This window comes from Aulonocara sp. 'chitande type north' Nkhata Bay, linkage group LG22, assembly GCF_057382095.1.
Source record: "Aulonocara sp. 'chitande type north' Nkhata Bay isolate Kocher_YH1m ecotype deep benthic linkage group LG22, A_spYH_male_GT1.1, whole genome shotgun sequence".
NCBI classification, from domain to species: domain Eukaryota; kingdom Metazoa; phylum Chordata; class Actinopteri; order Cichliformes; family Cichlidae; genus Aulonocara; species Aulonocara sp. 'chitande type north' Nkhata Bay.
Window position 1 is genome coordinate 13,209,346 of NC_141364.1, and position 19,177 is coordinate 13,228,522.

Sequence of the window (19,177 nt, forward strand, 5' to 3'; positions counted from 1 at the left end):
AGCCTGAATTGAAATCCCGCTTGTATCTGGCATTTGTCATGGAATACCAGAATTGCCACCTCCACCACTGGCACCCTGTGCTTTTCACAGAGGACAGCGGATTTAACCTTAGAACATATAACACATGTGAAAGCTTCCCGAGAAGTCGTGGGGAACTTTATGCTGAATGTAACATCCTTGATTATGAGTGCTTTGCTGGTGGGTCAGTGATGGTCTGGAGAGGCACATGTACTGAGGTATGCACAGGCCTCTACAGGCAAGGCAACGGCACAATGAGTGCAGTTAGGTATGGGCATGAAATTCTCCGACCCACTGTCAGACCCTACGCTGGTGCAATGGCTCCTGGCTTTCTTCCTGCTGCCCGGCCTCATCCGACAAGAGTATGCAGGCAGTTTGCGTGGGGACTGATACCGCTGACCGACACTCCCCACCCCCCAACCCTATATTGGCCTACTTGACCAAAATTCAATACAACACCCCTGGGACATTTAGCTTTGGTCCATCTGACACCACCAGGTTGGAACTCAGACTGTCCAGGAGCTCAGTGATGCCCTGGTCCAGATCTGGGGAGAAGATTCCCCGGGAGACATTCAGTCGTCTCAATCGGAGCATGCCCCGTGGTGTGGCATGCATACAAGGACATAAGAGCTTGAATGGATGATAGAAAAACTTGAAAGTAGCCTGTGCTTTCTTTGCCTGCGCTTGAAATGCTAGTCAACCTCCCCCAGCTATAAGAACCTGTGTCCATCTTAAAGCCTTGCTGCTGAAGAAGCCCAGCTAGCTCAGTCGGGAGAGCATGAGACTCTTAATCTCAGGGTCGTGGGTTCGAGCCCCACGTTGGGCGAGGGGACTTTTGTGCAAATGCCCGCAAGAGAGAAAACACGTGTGTATAGAGAACAGCAAATGGCGTGTTGTGCAAAGGAAGATGAATGTATGGTAACAGAAACCAAAGTTACACTGTCGTGTCTGCACAAGTCCACATCTCCACCATTTGATGATTCTGGACTAAATTTCAAGAGAGCTTAGCGAAAAAGCAACACTCTAGGTTTACCTGCATCCCTACTCTCACCTAGGGTCACAAACTGTGGGTAGTGAATGAAAGCATGAGCTCACAGATATAAGCAGCGGCAATGAGTTTTCTCCGTCGGGTGGCAGTGCTCGGCCTCGGAGATTGGATGACAAGCTTAGTATTTCAGGAGGAACTCAGATTACAGCTGCAACTCCTCCACATCGAAAGGAGCCTGCTGAGGTGGTTGGGACATTTGAACATCCAGGATGACTTTGAAGAGGTCGTTGGTCAACTCGTCAGGATGGCCGAGTGGTCTAAGGCGCCAGACTCAAGGATAGGCTCCTTCCAGACAAAAGGGACTTCTGGTCTCCAAATGGAGGCGTGGGTTCAAATCCCACTCCTGACATCTACTTTCTTTACTTAAAAATATGTTTTCAAGAGCTTCATCAACCTTTGTGTGTTAAACTCAACAAAGTGCGGCTTGTTGAGGTAGCTGTAGGGTTGCTGTGAAATCAGCTTTGCAGGTTATAGGAACTTTTGTAGTGAAGAGCTTTCGTTAACATGACAGAGCTCTGCTTTCTAAGTGGAAGCCTGAATTGAAATCCCGCTTGTATCTGGCATTTGTCATGGAATACCAGAATTGCCACCTCCACCACTGGCACCCTGTGCTTTTCACAGAGGACAGCGGATTTAACCTTAGAACATATAACACATGTGAAAGCTTCCCGAGAAGTCGTGGGGAACTTTATGCTGAATGTAACATCCTTGATTATGAGTGCTTTGCTGGTGGGTCAGTGATGGTCTGGAGAGGCACATGCACTGAGGTATGCACAGGCCTCTACAGGCAAGGCAACGGCACAATGAGTGCAGTTAGGTATGGGCATGAAATTCTCCGACCCACTGTCAGACCCTACGCTGGTGCAATGGCTCCTGGCTTTCTTCCTGCTTCCCGGCCTCATCCGACAAGAGTATGCAGGCAGTTTGCGTGGGGACTGATACCGCTGACCGACACTCCCCACCCCCCAACCCTATATTGGCCTACTTGACCAAAATTCAATACAACACCCCTGGGACATTTAGCTTTGGTCCATCTGACACCACCAGGTTGGAACTCAGACTGTCCAGGAGCTCAGTGATGCCCTGGTCCAGATCTGGGGAGAAGATTCCCCGGGAGACATTCAGTCGTCTCAATCGGAGCATGCCCCGTGGTGTGGCATGCATACAAGGACATAAGAGCTTGAATGGATGATAGAAAAACTTGAAAGTAGCCTGTGCTTTCTTTGCCTGCGCTTGAAATGCTAGTCAACCTCCCCCAGCTATAAGAACCTGTGTCCATCTTAAAGCCTTGCTGCTGAAGAAGCCCAGCTAGCTCAGTCGGGAGAGCATGAGACTCTTAATCTCAGGGTCGTGGGTTCGAGCCCCACGTTGGGCGAGGGGACTTTTGTGCAAATGCCCGCAAGAGAGAAAACACGTGTGTATAGAGAACAGCAAATGGCGTGTTGTGCAAAGGAAGATGAATGTATGGTAACAGAAACCAAAGTTACACTGTCGTGTCTGCACAAGTCCACGTCTCCACCATTTGATGCTTCTGGACTAAATTTCAAGAGAGCTTAGCGAAAAAGCAACACTCTAGGTTTACCTGCATCCCTACTCTCACTTAGGGTCACAAACTGTGGGTAGTGAATGAAAGCATGAGCTCACAGATATAAGCAGCGGCAATGAGTTTTCTCCGTCGGGTGGCAGTGCTCGGCCTCGGAGATTGGATGACAAGCTTAGTATTTCAGGAGGAACTCAGATTACAGCTGCAACTCCTCCACATCGAAAGGAGCCTGCTGAGGTGGTTGGGACATTTGAACATCCAGGATGACTTTGAAGAGGTCGTTGGTCAACTCGTCAGGATGGCCGAGTGGTCTAAGGCGCCAGACTCAAGGATAGGCTCCTTCCAGACAAAAGGGACTTCTGGTCTCCAAATGGAGGCGTGGGTTCAAATCCCACTCCTGACATCTACTTTCTTTACTTAAAAATATGTTTTCAAGAGCTTCATCAACCTTTGTGTGTTAAACTCAACAAAGTGCGGCTTGTTGAGGTAGCTGTAGGGTTGCTGTGAAATCAGCTTTGCAGCTTATAGGAACTTTTGTAGTGAAGAGCTTTCGTTAACATGACAGAGCTCTGCTTTCTAAGTGGAAGCCTGAATTGAAATCCCGCTTGTATCTGGCATTTGTCATGGAATACCAGAATTGCCACCTCCACCACTGGCACCCTGTGCTTTTCACAGAGGACAGCGGATTTAACCTTAGAACATATAACACATGTGAAAGCTTCCCGAGAAGTCGTGGGGAACTTTATGCTGAATGTAACATCCTTGATTATGAGTGCTTTGCTGGTGGGTCAGTGATGGTCTGGAGAGGCACATGCACTGAGGTATGCACAGGCCTCTACAGGCAAGGCAACGGCACAATGAGTGCAGTTAGGTATGGGCATGAAATTCTCCGACCCACTGTCAGACCCTACGCTGGTGCAATGGCTCCTGGCTTTCTTCCTGCTGCCCGGCCTCATCCGACAAGAGTATGCAGGCAGTTTGCGTGGGGACTGATACCGCTGACCGACACTCCCCACCCCCCAACCCTATATTGGCCTACTTGACCAAAATTCAATACAACACCCCTGGGACATTTAGCTTTGGTCCATCTGACACCACCAGGTTGGAACTCAGACTGTCCAGGAGCTCAGTGATGCCCTGGTCCAGATCTGGGGAGAAGATTCCCCGGGAGACATTCAGTCGTCTCAATCGGAGCATGCCCCGTGGTGTGGCATGCATACAAGGACATAAGAGCTTGAATGGATGATAGAAAAACTTGAAAGTAGCCTGTGCTTTCTTTGCCTGCGCTTGAAATGCTAGTCAACCTCCCCCAGCTATAAGAACCTGTGTCCATCTTAAAGCCTTGCTGCTGAAGAAGCCCAGCTAGCTCAGTCGGGAGAGCATGAGACTCTTAATCTCAGGGTCGTGGGTTCGAGCCCCACGTTGGGCGAGGGGACTTTTGTGCAAATGCCCGCAAGAGAGAAAACACGTGTGTATAGAGAACAGCAAATGGCGTGTTGTGCAAAGGAAGATGAATGTATGGTAACAGAAACCAAAGTTACACTGTCGTGTCTGCACAAGTCCACATCTCCACCATTTGATGATTCTGGACTAAATTTCAAGAGAGCTTAGCAAAAAAGCAACACTCTAGGTTTACCTGCATCCCTACTCTCACCTAGGGTCACAAACTGTGGGTAGTGAATGAAAGCATGAGCTCACAGATATAAGCAGCGGCAATGAGTTTTCTCCGTCGGGTGGCAGTGCTCGGCCTCGGAGATTGGATGACAAGCTTAGTATTTCAGGAGGAACTCAGATTACAGCTGCAACTCCTCCACATCGAAAGGAGCCTGCTGAGGTGGTTGGGACATTTGAACATCCAGGATGACTTTGAAGAGGTGGTTGGTCAACTCGTCAGGATGGCCGAGTGGTCTAAGGCGCCAGACTCAAGGATAGGCTCCTTCCAGACAAAAGGGACTTCTGGTCTCCAAATGGAGGCGTGGGTTCAAATCCCACTCCTGACATCTACTTTCTTTACTTAAAAATATGTTTTCAAGAGCTTCATCAACCTTTGTGTGTTAAACTCAACAAAGTGCGGCTTGTTGAGGTAGCTTTAGGGTTGCTGTGAAATCAGCTTTGCAGCTTATAGGAACTTTTGTAGTGAAGAGCTTTCGTTAACATGACAGAGCTCTGCTTTCTAAGTGGAAGCCTGAATTGAAATCCCGCTTGTATCTGGCATTTGTCATGGAATACCAGAATTGCCACCTCCACCACTGGCACCCTGTGCTTTTCACAGAGGACAGCGGATTTAACCTTAGAACATATAACACATGTGAAAGCTTCCCGAGAAGTCGTGGGGAACTTTATGCTGAATGTAACATCCTTGATTATGAGTGCTTTGCTGGTGGGTCAGTGATGGTCTGGAGAGGCACATGCACTGAGGTATGCACAGGCCTCTACAGGCAAGGAAACGGCACAATGAGTGCAGTTAGGTATGGGCATGAAATTCTCCGACCCACTGTCAGACCCTACGCTGGTGCAATGGCTCCTGGCTTTCTTCCTGCTGCCCGGCCTCATCCGACAAGAGTATGCAGGCAGTTTGCGTGGGGACTGATACCGCTGACCGACACTCCCCACCCCCCAACCCTATATTGGCCTACTTGACCAAAATTCAATACAACACCCCTGGGACATTTAGCTTTGGTCCATCTGACACCACCAGGTTGGAACTCAGACTGTCCAGGAGCTCAGTGATGCCCTGGTCCAGATCTGGGGAGAAGATTCCCCGGGAGACATTCAGTCGTCTCAATCGGAGCATGCCCCGTGGTGTGGCATGCATACAAGGACATAAGAGCTTGAATGGATGATAGAAAAACTTGAAAGTAGCCTGTGCTTTCTTTGCCTGCGCTTGAAATGCTAGTCAACCTCCCCCAGCTATAAGAACCTGTGTCCATCTTAAAGCCTTGCTGCTGAAGAAGCCCAGCTAGCTCAGTCGGGAGAGCATGAGACTCTTAATCTCAGGGTCGTGGGTTCGAGCCCCACGTTGGGCGAGGGGACTTTTGTGCAAATGCCCGCAAGAGAGAAAACACGTGTGTATAGAGAACAGCAAATGGCGTGTTGTGCAAAGGAAGATGAATGTATGGTAACAGAAACCAAAGTTACACTGTCGTGTCTGCACAAGTCCACGTCTCCACCATTTGATGCTTCTGGACTAAATTTCAAGAGAGCTTAGCGAAAAAGCAACACTCTAGGTTTACCTGCATCCCTACTCTCACTTAGGGTCACAAACTGTGGGTAGTGAATGAAAGCATGAGCTCACAGATATAAGCAGCGGCAATGAGTTTTCTCCGTCGGGTGGCAGTGCTCGGCCTCGGAGATTGGATGACAAGCTAAGTATTTCAGGAGGAACTCAGATTACTATGCTACTCCTCCACATCGAAAGGAGCCTGCTGAGGTGGTTGGGACATTTGAACATCCAGAATGACTTTGAAGAGGTGGTTGGTCAACTCGTCAGGATGGCCGAGTGGTCTAAGGCGCCAGACTCAAGGATAGGCTCCTTCCAGACAAAAGGGACTTCTGGTCTCCAAATGGAGGCGTGGGTTCAAATCCCACTCCTGACATCTACTTTCTTTACTTAAAAATATGTTTTCAAGAGCTTCATCAACCTTTGTGTGTTAAACTCAACAAAGTGCGGCTTGTTGAGGTAGCTTTAGGGTTGCTGTGAAATCAGCTTTGCAGCTTATAGGAACTTTTGTAGTGAAGAGCTTTCGTTAACATGACAGAGCTCTGCTTTCTAAGTGGAAGCCTGAATTGAAATCCCGCTTGTATCTGGCATTTGTCATGGAATACCAGAATTGCCACCTCCACCACTGGCACCCTGTGCTTTTCACAGAGGACAGCGGATTTAACCTTAGAACATATAACACATGTGAAAGCTTCCCGAGAAGTCGTGGGGAACTTTATGCTGAATGTAACATCCTTGATTATGAGTGCTTTGCTGGTGGGTCAGTGATGGTCTGGAGAGGCACATGCACTGAGGTATGCACAGGCCTCTACAGGCAAGGCAACGGCACAATGAGTGCAGTTAGGTATGGGCATGAAATTCTCCGACCCACTGTCAGACCCTACGCTGGTGCAATGGCTCCTGGCTTTCTTCCTGCTGCCCGGCCTCATCCGACAAGAGTATGCAGGCAGTTTGCGTGGGGACTGATACCGCTGACCGACACTCCCCACCCCCCAACCCTATATTGGCCTACTTGACCAAAATTCAATACAACACCCCTGGGACATTTAGCTTTGGTCCATCTGACACCACCAGGTTGGAACTCAGACTGTCCAGGAGCTCAGTGATGCCCTGGTCCAGATCTGGGGAGAAGATTCCCCGGGAGACATTCAGTCGTCTCAATCGGAGCATGCCCCGTGGTGTGGCATGCATACAAGGACATAAGAGCTTGAATGGATGATAGAAAAACTTGAAAGTAGCCTGTGCTTTCTTTGCCTGCGCTTGAAATGCTAGTCAACCTCCCCCAGCTATAAGAACCTGTGTCCATCTTAAAGCCTTGCTGCTGAAGAAGCCCAGCTAGCTCAGTCGGGAGAGCATGAGACTCTTAATCTCAGGGTCGTGGGTTCGAGCCCCACGTTGGGCGAGGGGACTTTTGTGCAAATGCCCGCAAGAGAGAAAACACGTGTGTATAGAGAACAGCAAATGGCGTGTTGTGCAAAGGAAGATGAATGTATGGTAACAGAAACCAAAGTTACACTGTCGTGTCTGCACAAGTCCACGTCTCCACCATTTGATTCTTCTGGACTAAATTTCAAGAGAGCTTAGCGAAAAAGCAACACTCTAGGTTTACCTGCATCCCTACTCTCACCTAGGGTCACAAACTGTGGGTAGTGACTGAAAGCATGAGCTCACAGATATAAGCAGCGGCAATGAGTTTTCTCCGTCGGGTGGCAGTGCTCGGCCTCGGAGATTGGATGACAAGCTTAGTATTTCAGGAGGAACTCAGATTACAGCTGCAACTCCTCCACATCGAAAGGAGCCTGCTGAGGTGGTTGGGACATTTGAACATCCAGGATGACTTTGAAGAGGTCGTTTGTCAACTCGTCAGGATGGCCAAGTGGTCTAAGGCGCCAGACTCAAGGATAGGCTCCTTCCAGACAAAAGGGACTTCTGGTCTCCAAATGGAGGCGTGGGTTCAAATCCCACTCCTGACATCTACTTTCTTTACTTAAAAATATGTTTTCAAGAGCTTCATCAACCTTTGTGTGTTAAACTCAACAAAGTGCGGCTTGTTGAGGTAGCTGTAGGGTTGCTGTGAAATCAGCTTTGCAGCTTATAGGAACTTTTGTAGTGAAGAGCTTTCGTTAACATGACAGAGCTCTGCTTTCTAAGTGGAAGCCTGAATTGAAATCCCGCTTGTATCTGGCATTTGTCATGGAATACCAGAATTGCCACCTCCACCACTGGCACCCTGTGCTTTTCACAGAGGACAGCGGATTTAACCTTAGAACATATAACACATGTGAAAGCTTCCCGAGAAGTCGTGGGGAACTTTATGCTGAATGTAACATCCTTGATTATGAGTGCTTTGCTGGTGGGTCAGTGATGGTCTGGAGAGGCACATGTACTGAGGTATGCACAGGCCTCTACAGGCAAGGCAACGGCACAATGAGTGCAGTTAGGTATGGGCATGAAATTCTCCGACCCACTGTCAGACCCTACGCTGGTGCAATGGCTCCTGGCTTTCTTCCTGCTGCCCGGCCTCATCCGACAAGAGTATGCAGGCAGTTTGCGTGGGGACTGATACCGCTGACCGACACTCCCCACCCCCCAACCCTATATTGGCCTACTTGACCAAAATTCAATACAACACCCCTGGGACATTTAGCTTTGGTCCATCTGACACCACCAGGTTGGAACTCAGACTGTCCAGGAGCTCAGTGATGCCCTGGTCCAGATCTGGGGAGAAGATTCCCCGGGAGACATTCAGTCGTCTCAATCGGAGCATGCCCCGTGGTGTGGCATGCATACAAGGACATAAGAGCTTGAATGGATGATAGTAAAACTTGAAAGTAGCCTGTGCTTTCTTTGCCTGCTCTTGAAATGCTAGTCAACCTCCCCCAGCTATAAGAACCTGTGTCCATCTTAAAGCCTTGCTGCTGAAGAAGCCCAGCTAGCTCAGTCGGGAGAGCATGAGACTCTTAATCTCAGGGTCGTGGGTTCGAGCCCCACGTTGGGCGAGGGGACTTTTGTGCAAATGCCCGCAAGAGAGAAAACACGTGTGTATAGAGAACAGCAAATGGCGTGTTGTGCAAAGGAAGATGAATGTATGGTAACAGAAACCAAAGTTACACTGTCGTGTCTGCACAAGTCCACATCTCCACCATTTGATGATTCTGGACTAAATTTCAAGAGAGCTTAGCGAAAAAGCAACACTCTAGGTTTACCTGCATCCCTACTCTCACCTAGGGTCACAAACTGTGGGTAGTGAATGAAAGCATGAGCTCACAGATATAAGCAGCGGCAATGAGTTTTCTCCGTCGGGTGGCAGTGCTCGGCCTCGGAGATTGGATGACAAGCTTAGTATTTCAGGAGGAACTCAGATTACAGCTGCAACTCCTCCACATCGAAAGGAGCCTGCTGAGGTGGTTCGGACATTTGAACATCCAGGATGACTTTGAAGAGGTGGTTGGTCAACTCGTCAGGATGGCCGAGTGGTCTAAGGCGCCAGACTCAAGGATAGGCTCCTTCCAGACAAAAGGGACTTCTGGTCTCCAAATGGAGGCGTGGGTTCAAATCCCACTCCTGACATCTACTTTCTTTACTTAAAAATATGTTTTCAAGAGCTTCATCAACCTTTGTGTGTTAAACTCAACAAAGTGCGGCTTGTTGAGGTAGCTGTAGGGTTGCTGTGAAATCAGCTTTGCAGGTTATAGGAACTTTTGTAGTGAAGAGCTTTCGTTAACATGACAGAGCTCTGCTTTCTAAGTGGAAGCCTGAATTGAAATCCCGCTTGTATCTGGCATTTGTCATGGAATACCAGAATTGCCACCTCCACCACTGGCACCCTGTGCTTTTCACAGAGGACAGCGGATTTAACCTTAGAACATATAACACATGTGAAAGCTTCCCGAGAAGTCGTGGGGAACTTTATGCTGAATGTAACATCCTTGATTATGAGTGCTTTGCTGGTGGGTCAGTGATGGTCTGGAGAGGCACATGCACTGAGGTATGCACAGGCCTCTACAGGCAAGGCAACGGCACAATGAGTGCAGTTAGGTATGGGCATGAAATTCTCCGACCCACTGTCAGACCCTACGCTGGTGCAATGGCTCCTGGCTTTCTTCCTGCTTCCCGGCCTCATCCGACAAGAGTATGCAGGCAGTTTGCGTGGGGACTGATACCGCTGACCGACACTCCCCACCCCCCAACCCTATATTGGCCTACTTGACCAAAATTCAATACAACACCCCTGGGACATTTAGCTTTGGTCCATCTGACACCACCAGGTTGGAACTCAGACTGTCCAGGAGCTCAGTGATGCCCTGGTCCAGATCTGGGGAGAAGATTCCCCGGGAGACATTCAGTCGTCTCAATCGGAGCATGCCCCGTGGTGTGGCATGCATACAAGGACATAAGAGCTTGAATGGATGATAGAAAAACTTGAAAGTAGCCTGTGCTTTCTTTGCCTGCGCTTGAAATGCTAGTCAACCTCCCCCAGCTATAAGAACCTGTGTCCATCTTAAAGCCTTGCTGCTGAAGAAGCCCAGCTAGCTCAGTCGGGAGAGCATGAGACTCTTAATCTCAGGGTCGTGGGTTCGAGCCCCACGTTGGGCGAGGGGACTTTTGTGCAAATGCCGGCAAGAGAGAACACGTGTGTATAGAGAACAGCAAATGGCGTGTTGTGCAAAGGAAGATGAATGTATGGTAACAGAAACCAAAGTTACACTGTCGTGTCTGCACAAGTCCACATCTCCACCATTTGATGATTCTGGACTAAATTTCAAGAGAGCTTAGCAAAAAAGCAACACTCTAGGTTTACCTGCATCCCTACTCTCACCTAGGGTCACAAACTGTGGGTAGTGAATGAAAGCATGAGCTCACAGATATAAGCAGCGGCAATGAGTTTTCTCCGTCGGGTGGCAGTGCTCGGCCTCGGAGATTGGATGACAAGCTTAGTATTTCAGGAGGAACTCAGATTACAGCTGCAACTCCTCCACATCGAAAGGAGCCTGCTGAGGTGGTTGGGACATTTGAACATCCAGGATGACTTTGAAGAGGTGGTTGGTCAACTCGTCAGGATGGCCGAGTGGTCTAAGGCGCCAGACTCAAGGATAGGCTCCTTCCAGACAAAAGGGACTTCTGGTCTCCAAATGGAGGCGTGGGTTCAAATCCCACTCCTGACATCTACTTTCTTTACTTAAAAATATGTTTTCAAGAGCTTCATCAACCTTTGTGTGTTAAACTCAACAAAGTGCGGCTTGTTGAGGTAGCTGTAGGGTTGCTGTGAAATCAGCTTTGCAGCTTATAGGAACTTTTGTAGTGAAGAGCTTTCGTTAACATGACAGAGCTCTGCTTTCTAAGTGGAAGCCTGAATTGAAATCCCGCTTGTATCTGGCATTTGTCATGGAATACCAGAATTGCCACCTCCACCACTGGCACCCTGTGCTTTTCACAGAGGACAGCGGATTTAACCTTAGAACATATAACACATGTGAAAGCTTCCCGAGAAGTCGTGGGGAACTTTATGCTGAATGTAACATCCTTGATTATGAGTGCTTTGCTGGTGGGTCAGTGATGGTCTGGAGAGGCACATGCACTGAGGTATGCACAGGCCTCTACAGGCAAGGCAACGGCACAATGAGTGCAGTTAGGTATGGGCATGAAATTCTCCGACCCACTGTCAGACCCTACGCTGGTGCAATGGCTCCTGGCTTTCTTCCTGCTGCCCGGCCTCATCCGACAAGAGTATGCAGGCAGTTTGCGTGGGGACTGATACCGCTGACCGACACTCCCCACCCCCCAACCCTATATTGGCCTACTTGACCAAAATTCAATACAACACCCCTGGGACATTTAGCTTTGGTCCATCTGACACCACCAGGTTGGAACTCAGACTGTCCAGGAGCTCAGTGATGCCCTGGTCCAGATCTGGGGAGAAGATTCCCCGGGAGACATTCAGTCGTCTCAATCGGAGCATGCCCCGTGGTGTGGCATGCATACAAGGACATAAGAGCTTGAATGGATGATAGAAAAACTTGAAAGTAGCCTGTGCTTTCTTTGCCTGCGCTTGAAATGCTAGTCAACCTCCCCCAGCTATAAGAACCTGTGTCCATCTTAAAGCCTTGCTGCTGAAGAAGCCCAGCTAGCTCAGTCGGGAGAGCATGAGACTCTTAATCTCAGGGTCGTGGGATCGAGCCCCACGTTGGGCGAGGGGACTTTTGTGCAAATGCCGGCAAGAGAGAACATGTGTATATAGAGAACAGCAAATGGCGTGTTGTGCAAAGGAAGATGAATGTATGGTAACAGAAACCAAAGTTACACTGTCGTGTCTGCACAAGTCCACGTCTCCACCATTTGATGCTTCTGGACTAAATTTCAAGAGAGCTTAGCGAAAAAGCAACACTCTAGGTTTACCTGCATCCCTACTCTCACCTAGGGTCACAAACTGTGGGTAGTGAATGAAAGCATGAGCTCACAGATATAAGCAGCGGCAATGAGTTTTCTCCGTCGGGTGGCAGTGCTCGGCCTCGGAGATTGGATGACAAGCTTAGTATTTCAGGAGGAACTCAGATTACAGCTGCAACTCCTCCACATCGAAAGGAGCCTGCTGAGGTGGTTCGGACATTTGAACATCCAGGATGACTTTGAAGAGGTGGTTGGTCAACTCGTCAGGATGGCCGAGTGGTCTAAGGCGCCAGACTCAAGGATAGGCTCCTTCCAGACAAAAGGGACTTCTGGTCTCCAAATGGAGGCGTGGGTTCAAATCCCACTCCTGACATCTACTTTCTTTACTTAAAAATATGTTTTCAAGAGCTTCATCAACCTTTGTGTGTTAAACTCAACAAAGTGCGGCTTGTTGAGGTAGCTGTAGGGTTGCTGTGAAATCAGCTTTGCAGCTTATAGGAACTTTTGTAGTGAAGAGCTTTCGTTAACATGACAGAGCTCTGCTTTCTAAGTGGAAGCCTGAATTGAAATCCCGCTTGTATCTGGCATTTGTCATGGAATACCAGAATTGCCACCTCCACCACTGGCACCCTGTGCTTTTCACAGAGGACAGCGGATTTAACCGTAGAACATATAACACATGTGAAAGCTTCCCGAGAAGTCGTGGGGAACTTTATGCTGAATGTAACATCCTTGATTATGAGTGCTTTGCTGGTGGGTCAGTGATGGTCTGGAGAGGCACATGCACTGAGGTATGCACAGGCCTCTACAGGCAAGGCAACGGCACAATGAGTGCAGTTAGGTATGGGCATGAAATTCTCCGACCCACTGTCAGACCCTACGCTGGTGCAATGGCTCCTGGCTTTCTTCCTGCTGCCCGGCCTCATCCGACAAGAGTATGCAGGCAGTTTGCGTGGGGACTGATACCGCTGACCGACACTCCCCACCCCCCAACCCTATATTGGCCTACTTGACCAAAATTCAATACAACACCCCTGGGACATTTAGCTTTGGTCCATCTGACACCACCAGGTTGGAACTCAGACTGTCCAGGAGCTCAGTGATGCCCTGGTCCAGATCTGGGGAGAAGATTCCCCGGGAGACATTCAGTCGTCTCAATCGGAGCATGCCCCGTGGTGTGGCATGCATACAAGGACATAAGAGCTTGAATGGATGATAGAAAAACTTGAAAGTAGCCTGTGCTTTCTTTGCCTGCGCTTGAAATGCTAGTCAACCTCCCCCAGCTATAAGAACCTGTGTCCATCTTAAAGCCTTGCCGCTCAAGAAGCCCAGCTAGCTCAGTCGGGAGAGCATAAGACTCTTAATCTCAGGGTCGTGGGTTCGAGCCCCACGTTGGGCGAGGGGACTTTTGTGCAAATGCCCGCAAGAGAGAAAACACGTGTGTATAGAGAACAGCAAATGGCGTGTTGTGCAAAGGAAGATGAATGTATGGTAACAGAAAATAAAGTTACACTGTCGTGTCTGCACAAGTCCACATCTCCACCATTTGATGATTCTGGACTAAATTTCAAGAGAGCTTAGCAAAAAAGCAACACTCTAGGTTTACCTGCATCCCTACTCTCACCTAGGGTCACAAACTGTGGGTAGTGAATGAAAGCATGAGCTCACAGATATAAGCAGCGGCAATGAGTTTTCTCCGTCGGGTGGCAGTGCTCGGCCTCGGAGATTGGATGACAAGCTTAGTATTTCAGGAGGAACTCAGATTACAGCTGCAACTCCTCCACATCGAAAGGAGCCTGCTGAGGTGGTTGGGACATTTGAACATCCAGGATGACTTTGAAGAGGTGGTTGGTCAACTCGTCAGGATGGCCGAGTGGTCTAAGGCGCCAGACTCAAGGATAGGCTCCTTCCAGACAAAAGGGACTTCTGGTCTCCAAATGGAGGCGTGGGTTCAAATCCCACTCCTGACATCTACTTTCTTTACTTAAAAATATGTTTTCAAGAGCTTCATCAACCTTTGTGTGTTAAACTCAACAAAGTGCGGCTTGTTGAGGTAGCTGTAGGGTTGCTGTGAAATCAGCTTTGCAGCTTATAGGAACTTTTGTAGTGAAGAGCTTTCGTTAAAATGACAGAGCTCTGCTTTCTAAGTGGAAGCCTGAATTGAAATCCCGCTTGTATCTGGCATTTGTCATGGAATACCAGAATTGCCACCTCCACCACTGGCACCCTGTGCTTTTCACAGAGGACAGCGGATTTAACCTTAGAACATATAACACATGTGAAAGCTTCCCGAGAAGTCGTGGGGAACTTTATGCTGAATGTAACATCCTTGATTATGAGTGCTTTGCTGGTGGGTCAGTGATGGTCTGGAGAGGCACATGCACTGAGGTATGCACAGGCCTCTACAGGCAAGGCAACGGCACAATGAGTGCAGTTAGGTATGGGCATGAAATTCTCCGACCCACTGTCAGACCCTACGCTGGTGCAATGGCTCCTGGCTTTCTTCCTGCTGCCCGGCCTCATCCGACAAGAGTATGCAGGCAGTTTGCGTGGGGACTGATACCGCTGACCGACACTCCCCACCCCCCAACCCTATATTGGCCTACTTGACCAAAATTCAATACAACACCCCTGGGACATTTAGCTTTGGTCCATCTGACACCACCAGGTTGGAACTCAGACTGTCCAGGAGCTCAGTGATGCCCTGGTCCAGATCTGGGGAGAAGATTCCCCGGGAGACATTCAGTCGTCTCAATCGGAGCATGCCCCGTGGTGTGGCATGCATACAAGGACATAAGAGCTTGAATGGATGATAGAAAAACTTGAAAGTAGCCTGTGCTTTCTTTGCCTGCGCTTGAAATGCTAGTCAACCTCCCCCAGCTATAAGAACCTGTGTCCATCTTAAAGCCTTGCTGCTGAAGAAGCCCAGCTAGCTCAGTCGGGAGAGCATGAGACTCTTAATCTCAGGGTCGTGGGTTCGAGCCCCACGTTGGGCGAGGGGACTTTTGTGCAAATGCCCGCAAGAGAGAAAACACGTGTGTATAGAGAACAGCAAATGGCGTGTTGTGCAAAGGAAGATGAATGTATGGTAACAGAAACCAAAGTTACACTGTCGTGTCTGCACAAGTCCACGTCTCCACCATTTGATGCTTCTGGACTAAATTTCAAGAGAGCTTAGCGAAAAAGCAACACTCTAGGTTTACCTGCATCCCTACTCTCACCTAGGGTCACAAACTGTGGGTAGTGACTGAAAGCATGAGCTCACAGATATAAGCAGCGGCAATGAGTTTTCTCCGTCGGGTGGCAGTGCTCGGCCTCGGAGATTGGATGACAAGCTTAGTATTTCAGGAGGAACTCAGATTACAGCTGCAACTCCTCCACATCGAAAGGAGCCTGCTGAGGTGGTTGGGACATTTGAACATCCAGGATGACTTTGAAGAGGTCGTTTGTCAACTCGTCAGGATGGCCAAGTGGTCTAAGGCGCCAGACTCAAGGATAGGCTCCTTCCAGACAAAAGGGACTTCTGGTCTCCAAATGGAGGCGTGGGTTCAAATCCCACTCCTGACATCTACTTTCTTTACTTAAAAATATGTTTTCAAGAGCTTCATCAACCTTTGTGTGTTAAACTCAACAAAGTGCGGCTTGTTGAGGTAGCTGTAGGGTTGCTGTGAAATCAGCTTTGCAGCTTATAGGAACTTTTGTAGTGAAGAGCTTTCGTTAACATGACAGAGCTCTGCTTTCTAAGTGGAAGCCTGAATTGAAATCCCGCTTGTATCTGGCATTTGTCATGGAATACCAGAATTGCCACCTCCACCACTGGCACCCTGTGCTTTTCACAGAGGACAGCGGATTTAACCTTAGAACATATAACACATGTGAAAGCTTCCCGAGAAGTCGTGGGGAACTTTATGCTGAATGTAACATCCTTGATTATGAGTGCTTTGCTGGTGGGTCAGTGATGGTCTGGAGAGGCACATGTACTGAGGTATGCACAGGCCTCTACAGGCAAGGCAACGGCACAATGAGTGCAGTTAGGTATGGGCATGAAATTCTCCGACCCACTGTCAGACCCTACGCTGGTGCAATGGCTCCTGGCTTTCTTCCTGCTGCCCGGCCTCATCCGACAAGAGTATGCAGGCAGTTTGCGTGGGGACTGATACCGCTGACCGACACTCCCCACCCCCCAACCCTATATTGGCCTACTTGACCAAAATTCAATACAACACCCCTGGGACATTTAGCTTTGGTCCATCTGACACCACCAGGTTGGAACTCAGACTGTCCAGGAGCTCAGTGATGCCCTGGTCCAGATCTGGGGAGAAGATTCCCCGGGAGACATTCAGTCGTCTCAATCGGAGCATGCCCCGTGGTGTGGCATGCATACAAGGACATAAGAGCTTGAATGGATGATAGAAAAACTTGAAAGTAGCCTGTGCTTTCTTTGCCTGCGCTTGAAATGCTAGTCAACCTCCCCCAGCTATAAGAACCTGTGTCCATCTTAAAGCCTTGCTGCTGAAGAAGCCCAGCTAGCTCAGTCGGGAGAGCATGAGACTCTTAATCTCAGGGTCGTGGGTTCGAGCCCCACGTTGGGCGAGGGGACTTTTGTGCAAATGCCCGCAAGAGAGAAAACACGTGTGTATAGAGAACAGCAAATGGCGTGTTGTGCAAAGGAAGATGAATGTATGGTAACAGAAACCAAAGTTACACTGTCGTGTCTGCACAAGTCCACATCTCCACCATTTGATGATTCTGGACTAAATTTCAAGAGAGCTTAGCGAAAAAGCAACACTCTAGGTTTACCTGCATCCCTACTCTCACCTAGGGTCACAAACTGTGGGTAGTGAATGAAAGCATGAGCTCACAGATATAAGCAGCGGCAATGAGTTTTCTCCGTCGGGTGGCAGTGCTCGGCCTCGGAGATTGGATGACAAGCTTAGTATTTCAGGAGGAACTCAGATTACAGCTGCAACTCCTCCACATCGAAAGGAGCCTGCTGAGGTGGTTGGGACATTTGAACATCCAGGATGACTTTGAAGAGGTCGTTGGTCAACTCGTCAGGATGGCCGAGTGGTCTAAGGCGCCAGACTCAAGGATAGGCTCCTTCCAGACAAAAGGGACTTCTGGTCTCCAAATGGAGGCGTGGGTTCAAATCCCACTCCTGACATCTACTTTCTTTACTTAAAAATATGTTTTCAAGAGCTTCATCAACCTTTGTGTGTTAAACTCAACAAAGTGCGGCTTGTTGAGGTAGCTGTAGGGTTGCTGTGAAATCAGCTTTGCAGGTTATAGGAACTTTTGTAGTGAAGAGCTTTCGTTAACATGACAGAGCTCTGCTTTCTAAGTGGAAGCCTGAATTGAAATCCCGCTTGTATCTGGCATTTGTCATGGAATACCAGAATTGCCACCTCCACCACTGGCACCCTGTGCTTTTCACAGAGGACAGCGGATTTAACCTTAGAACATATAACACATGTGAAAGCTTCCCGAGAAGTCGTGGGGAACTTTATGCTGAATGTAACATCCTTGATTATGAGTGCTTTGCTGGTGGGTCAGTGATGGTCTGGAGAGGCACATGCACTGAGGTATGCACAGGCCTCTACAGGCAAGGCAACGGCACAATGAGTGCAGTTAGGTATGGGCATGAAATTCTCCGACCCACTGTCAGACCCTACGCTGGTGCAATGGCTCCTGGCTTTCTTCCTGCTTCCCGGCCTCATCCGACAAGAGTATGCAGGCAGTTTGCGTGGGGACTGATACCGCTGACCGACACTCCCCACCCCCCAACCCTATATTGGCCTACTTGACCAAAATTCAATACAACACCCCTGGGACATTTAGCTTTGGTCCATCTGACACCACCAGGTTGGAACTCAGACTGTCCAGGAGCTCAGTGATGCCCTGGTCCAGATCTGGGGAGAAGATTCCCCGGGAGACATTCAGTCGTCTCAATCGGAGCATGCCCCGTGGTGTGGCATGCATACAAGGACATAAGAGCTTGAATGGATGATAGAAAAACTTGAAAGTAGCCTGTGCTTTCTTTGCCTGCGCTTGAAATGCTAGTCAACCTCCCCCAGCTATAAGAACCTGTGTCCATCTTAAAGCCTTGCTGCTGAAGAAGCCCAGCTAGCTCAGTCGGGAGAGCATGAGACTCTTAATCTCAGGGTCGTGGGTTCGAGCCCCACGTTGGGCGAGGGGACTTTTGTGCAAATGCCGGCAAGAGAGAACATGTGTGTATAGAGAACAGCAAATGGCGTGTTGTGCAAAGGAAGATGAATGTATGGTAACAGAAACCAAAGTTACACTGTCGTGTCTGCACAAGTCCACATCTCCACCATTTGATGATTCTGGACTAAATTTCAAGAGAGCTTAGCAAAAAAGCAACACTCTAGGTTTACCTGCATCCCTACTCTCACCTAGGGTCACAAACTGTGGGTAGTGAATGAAAGCATGAGCTCACAGATATAAGCAGCGGCAATGAGTTTTCTCCGTCGGGTGGCAGTGCTCGGCCTCGGAGATTGGATGACAAGCTTAGTATTTCAGGAGGAACTCAGATTACAGCTGCAACTCCTCCACATCGAAAGGAGCCTGCTGAGGTGGTTGGGACATTTGAACATCCAGGATGACTTTGAAGAGGTGGTTGGTCAACTCGTCAGGATGGCCGAGTGGTCTAAGGCGCCAGACTCAAGGATAGGCTCCTTCCAGACAAAAGGGACTTCTGGTCTCCAAATGGAGGCGTGGGTTCAAATCCCACTCCTGACATCTACTTTCTTTACTTAAAAATATGTTTTCAAGAGCTTCATCAACCTTTGTGTGTTAAACTCAACAAAGTGCGGCTTGTTGAGGTAGCTGTAGGGTTGCTGTGAAATCAGCTTTGCAGCTTATAGGAACTTTTGTAGTGAAGAGCTTTCGTTAACATGACAGAGCTCTGCTTTCTAAGTGGAAGCCTGAATTGAAATCCCGC

The 19,177-nt window shown here is 48.9% G+C and overlaps 24 non-coding genes across 24 annotated transcripts; all 24 read left to right on the forward strand.

The window, feature by feature from the left end:
• Nucleotides 1-771: 771 nt before the first annotated feature.
• trnak-cuu (transfer RNA lysine (anticodon CUU)) lies at nucleotides 772-844 on the forward strand. Its single transcript has one exon. It is a non-coding gene; the product is annotated as a tRNA-Lys (tRNA).
• Nucleotides 845-1,304: 460 nt separating this feature from the next.
• On the forward strand, nucleotides 1,305-1,415 carry trnal-caa (transfer RNA leucine (anticodon CAA)). Its single transcript has 2 exons — nucleotides 1,305-1,342; nucleotides 1,370-1,415. It is a non-coding gene; the product is annotated as a tRNA-Leu (tRNA).
• Nucleotides 1,416-2,368: 953 nt separating this feature from the next.
• On the forward strand, nucleotides 2,369-2,441 carry trnak-cuu (transfer RNA lysine (anticodon CUU)). The gene has a single exon. It is a non-coding gene; the product is annotated as a tRNA-Lys (tRNA).
• Nucleotides 2,442-2,901: 460 nt separating this feature from the next.
• trnal-caa (transfer RNA leucine (anticodon CAA)) lies at nucleotides 2,902-3,012 on the forward strand. Its single transcript has 2 exons — nucleotides 2,902-2,939; nucleotides 2,967-3,012. It is a non-coding gene; the product is annotated as a tRNA-Leu (tRNA).
• Nucleotides 3,013-3,965: 953 nt separating this feature from the next.
• On the forward strand, nucleotides 3,966-4,038 carry trnak-cuu (transfer RNA lysine (anticodon CUU)). Its single transcript has one exon. It is a non-coding gene; the product is annotated as a tRNA-Lys (tRNA).
• Nucleotides 4,039-4,498: 460 nt separating this feature from the next.
• On the forward strand, nucleotides 4,499-4,609 carry trnal-caa (transfer RNA leucine (anticodon CAA)). Its single transcript has 2 exons — nucleotides 4,499-4,536; nucleotides 4,564-4,609. It is a non-coding gene; the product is annotated as a tRNA-Leu (tRNA).
• Nucleotides 4,610-5,562: 953 nt separating this feature from the next.
• trnak-cuu (transfer RNA lysine (anticodon CUU)) lies at nucleotides 5,563-5,635 on the forward strand. Its single transcript has one exon. It is a non-coding gene; the product is annotated as a tRNA-Lys (tRNA).
• Nucleotides 5,636-6,094: 459 nt separating this feature from the next.
• trnal-caa (transfer RNA leucine (anticodon CAA)) lies at nucleotides 6,095-6,205 on the forward strand. Its single transcript has 2 exons — nucleotides 6,095-6,132; nucleotides 6,160-6,205. It is a non-coding gene; the product is annotated as a tRNA-Leu (tRNA).
• Nucleotides 6,206-7,158: 953 nt separating this feature from the next.
• trnak-cuu (transfer RNA lysine (anticodon CUU)) lies at nucleotides 7,159-7,231 on the forward strand. The gene has a single exon. It is a non-coding gene; the product is annotated as a tRNA-Lys (tRNA).
• Nucleotides 7,232-7,691: 460 nt separating this feature from the next.
• trnal-caa (transfer RNA leucine (anticodon CAA)) lies at nucleotides 7,692-7,802 on the forward strand. The gene is made up of 2 exons: nucleotides 7,692-7,729; nucleotides 7,757-7,802. It is a non-coding gene; the product is annotated as a tRNA-Leu (tRNA).
• A 953-nt stretch (nucleotides 7,803-8,755) lies between these two features.
• Nucleotides 8,756-8,828, forward strand: trnak-cuu (transfer RNA lysine (anticodon CUU)). The gene has a single exon. It is a non-coding gene; the product is annotated as a tRNA-Lys (tRNA).
• A 460-nt stretch (nucleotides 8,829-9,288) lies between these two features.
• trnal-caa (transfer RNA leucine (anticodon CAA)) lies at nucleotides 9,289-9,399 on the forward strand. Its single transcript has 2 exons — nucleotides 9,289-9,326; nucleotides 9,354-9,399. It is a non-coding gene; the product is annotated as a tRNA-Leu (tRNA).
• A 953-nt stretch (nucleotides 9,400-10,352) lies between these two features.
• Nucleotides 10,353-10,425, forward strand: trnak-cuu (transfer RNA lysine (anticodon CUU)). The gene has a single exon. It is a non-coding gene; the product is annotated as a tRNA-Lys (tRNA).
• A 458-nt stretch (nucleotides 10,426-10,883) lies between these two features.
• Nucleotides 10,884-10,994, forward strand: trnal-caa (transfer RNA leucine (anticodon CAA)). Its single transcript has 2 exons — nucleotides 10,884-10,921; nucleotides 10,949-10,994. It is a non-coding gene; the product is annotated as a tRNA-Leu (tRNA).
• A 953-nt stretch (nucleotides 10,995-11,947) lies between these two features.
• trnak-cuu (transfer RNA lysine (anticodon CUU)) lies at nucleotides 11,948-12,020 on the forward strand. The gene has a single exon. It is a non-coding gene; the product is annotated as a tRNA-Lys (tRNA).
• A 458-nt stretch (nucleotides 12,021-12,478) lies between these two features.
• On the forward strand, nucleotides 12,479-12,589 carry trnal-caa (transfer RNA leucine (anticodon CAA)). Its single transcript has 2 exons — nucleotides 12,479-12,516; nucleotides 12,544-12,589. It is a non-coding gene; the product is annotated as a tRNA-Leu (tRNA).
• A 953-nt stretch (nucleotides 12,590-13,542) lies between these two features.
• On the forward strand, nucleotides 13,543-13,615 carry trnak-cuu (transfer RNA lysine (anticodon CUU)). The gene has a single exon. It is a non-coding gene; the product is annotated as a tRNA-Lys (tRNA).
• Nucleotides 13,616-14,075: 460 nt separating this feature from the next.
• trnal-caa (transfer RNA leucine (anticodon CAA)) lies at nucleotides 14,076-14,186 on the forward strand. Its single transcript has 2 exons — nucleotides 14,076-14,113; nucleotides 14,141-14,186. It is a non-coding gene; the product is annotated as a tRNA-Leu (tRNA).
• A 953-nt stretch (nucleotides 14,187-15,139) lies between these two features.
• trnak-cuu (transfer RNA lysine (anticodon CUU)) lies at nucleotides 15,140-15,212 on the forward strand. The gene has a single exon. It is a non-coding gene; the product is annotated as a tRNA-Lys (tRNA).
• Nucleotides 15,213-15,672: 460 nt separating this feature from the next.
• trnal-caa (transfer RNA leucine (anticodon CAA)) lies at nucleotides 15,673-15,783 on the forward strand. The gene is made up of 2 exons: nucleotides 15,673-15,710; nucleotides 15,738-15,783. It is a non-coding gene; the product is annotated as a tRNA-Leu (tRNA).
• A 953-nt stretch (nucleotides 15,784-16,736) lies between these two features.
• trnak-cuu (transfer RNA lysine (anticodon CUU)) lies at nucleotides 16,737-16,809 on the forward strand. Its single transcript has one exon. It is a non-coding gene; the product is annotated as a tRNA-Lys (tRNA).
• Nucleotides 16,810-17,269: 460 nt separating this feature from the next.
• Nucleotides 17,270-17,380, forward strand: trnal-caa (transfer RNA leucine (anticodon CAA)). Its single transcript has 2 exons — nucleotides 17,270-17,307; nucleotides 17,335-17,380. It is a non-coding gene; the product is annotated as a tRNA-Leu (tRNA).
• A 953-nt stretch (nucleotides 17,381-18,333) lies between these two features.
• On the forward strand, nucleotides 18,334-18,406 carry trnak-cuu (transfer RNA lysine (anticodon CUU)). Its single transcript has one exon. It is a non-coding gene; the product is annotated as a tRNA-Lys (tRNA).
• Nucleotides 18,407-18,864: 458 nt separating this feature from the next.
• trnal-caa (transfer RNA leucine (anticodon CAA)) lies at nucleotides 18,865-18,975 on the forward strand. Its single transcript has 2 exons — nucleotides 18,865-18,902; nucleotides 18,930-18,975. It is a non-coding gene; the product is annotated as a tRNA-Leu (tRNA).
• Nucleotides 18,976-19,177: the final 202 nt, after the last annotated feature.